Source organism: Macaca thibetana, chromosome 12 (genome assembly GCF_024542745.1).
Source record: "Macaca thibetana thibetana isolate TM-01 chromosome 12, ASM2454274v1, whole genome shotgun sequence".
NCBI classification, from domain to species: Eukaryota; Metazoa; Chordata; class Mammalia; order Primates; family Cercopithecidae; genus Macaca; species Macaca thibetana.
Window position 1 is genome coordinate 56075679 of NC_065589.1, and position 2468 is coordinate 56078146.

The window sequence follows — 2468 nt, forward strand, 5'->3', positions numbered from 1 at the left end:
CAGAGACAGGGTCCCCATCTCAGTGTGCTGAAAGTGGTCTGGCTCCTAAACCCTATCTTATCAGCCACTTTCTCAGACCCTTCTTGTTATCAACTTGCATAGGTTGTTTCTTCCAAAAACAGATGCTTAAATAGAATTTGTTATGCAGGCTCTGTATTAAACATTAACACATGTGCAAAGGGGCCCTGATCTTATCTGTATTTAAAATGTGGGTTTTTTTTTCATTTCTCCTCACCCTAATGCCTTCCCTGAAGAAAGAAAACAAGATTTGACAGAGGGGGGAGAGTTGGAAAGCACCAGTCATACTCTGCCACAAATAAATCGTGGGGTGTAGGCCATCTCAAGAAGGTTGTGCACTTCAGCTAGCTAGTGCCCAAGCTGAGGCCATGCAGCTGAGGCAGACCCTTAAAAAAGCAGACAGCTGCAGGCTGTCTGCTGAAAGCATTCTCAGCAGCTGAGGCAAAAAGCCCTTTCTTGAAGGCTTTCTGAAGATCTGGGCAGTGCATCTCTCATCTGCCACAGGTAGAGACAGAGAAAATTAGACATACTAAAGAAACATTTAGGAAGTGATGGTTACAGGAAAAGGGAGAGAAAGAAGTCATATGCAATAATTTTTGTGGTAGATACTACTTGTGCTCACCAATACTATCTGGTTCCTTTCTGGGTGTCTGGGAAACTATACTTCCCAGCACTATTGGAGTTACACAGAGCACTGGGACTCGCTCTGACCACGTTACTTCCCGTCAGAGATGGTGAGAAGCTGCTGCACAATCCAGCCACTCTTCCCCAGCCACCGTAACTGGGGAGCTACATATCACAGATGGAACATCAAAAAAATAATGGAGCCTGTATCCTTGAGGTAAGCAATTATAAGTTGGGACTCCAGAAGAGAGATTTAGGTGCAAATATAAATTTATGGGTCACAAGCATGTAGACAAAAGCTATGTTAATTGCTGATACCTACCAAGGAGTGCATACTGAGTAAATACAGGACATTAGACAGAGCTCTGAAGACTCCAACATTTAAAACTTAGGAGAAGACGCTAGCAAAGGAGAAAGAGAAATGCTCTAATTTGGGAGTGAAGAATGCAACTTCACTTTAGTAATAGGAAGGCATTAGTGATTGTAACAAGGAGAGTTTAAGTGGCAAAGGCCAGATTGGATTGGGTTGAAGAGAGAATGGCAGGTGAGGCAGGGTGTATACATGTACCTAGAAGGGGGATTATGAATGACAGGAGAGAGAAAACAATAGCTGGAAGTGGGAATGTCTCTTTTAGAGACTTTATAAATGTCATTAAGACACAGCTGATGTGTGTGATGACTGATATGGTAACATTCCTGAGAGGGGAAGAATCTAGGCAGGGGTACTAAGATACGTTTCTGGTGTTCCCTGAATTTCTCTTAGCCCTTCTTCAGAATCACGGGGTTTAACAGCTGAAAGCAATTTTGGAAATAATTCTGTTATCTTTATGATGAAAATGAGGTTTAAAGTGTTTTAGTGTCTCATCTATGGTCACACAAAAAGTGAGGAGTCAAAACTACAGAAAAATTCAAATTTCATTGCTCCTAATCTGAATTTCAGCTTTTTAATTGACGGAATATTGTACTACCCCATTTTAAACTAATCTTTTTTGATAATTTTGCTAGAGAATGTTTTCTGAAGTTCATAAAGGCAAAACACTGTCCTTAGTATAAGGTATAGTCAACTTATAATTAATAATATACTTAGCAAATACTCCATGACTAATGCGATTAATTACAACATAATGTTTGTTGCATACACATATGATAAATTTTATTCAAAGAAACCATTAAATGAAATATTTGGAGGTACATATTTGCAGGAACATTTTCAAAAGCAATCAGAGGATTTAAAGCTGATGCAATTTCCTTTTTTTTTTTTAAAAAAAGTGACTACTGTGAAACAAGTTCTACTTTTATGTGTTCTTTGAAGAAGTTGACCAATTTCTCTAAAATTAAAATGTCATTATTGGTGTCTTTCTTAAATGGAGAGAGCATTTTTCAAGCTAAAAATAGGAAACATTGATTCATATAAAAGACAATTTGGCATGACACGGGTTTAAATCACTAAAGAGGCTCAATGTTTTGAAGTTTAATTTCAGTTTGTAAATAAACTTTTCTGTTTTATGGTCATCTATTTTATAATTAAAACACGTTTCCAAGATGTATGGTTCAAACCCTTAAAATACTGAGAAAGCATAGTAAGATATAACAATGAAGATCAACTTGAGCCTTGGATGCTCCAATAGTAGCTTTATGCTAGTGCATTCTTCTTATAGTATAAAGGAGCAAAAGGACAAAGAAAATTTAAATGTTTTGAATAGTTCCTTTTATTTGAAAATTGTCAGTAATAGACTAGAGTTATGTTTCAATGATAATTTAATATCTGGGCCTGACACTGTGGCTCATGCCTGTAATCCCAACATTTTGGGAGGCTGGGATGGGAG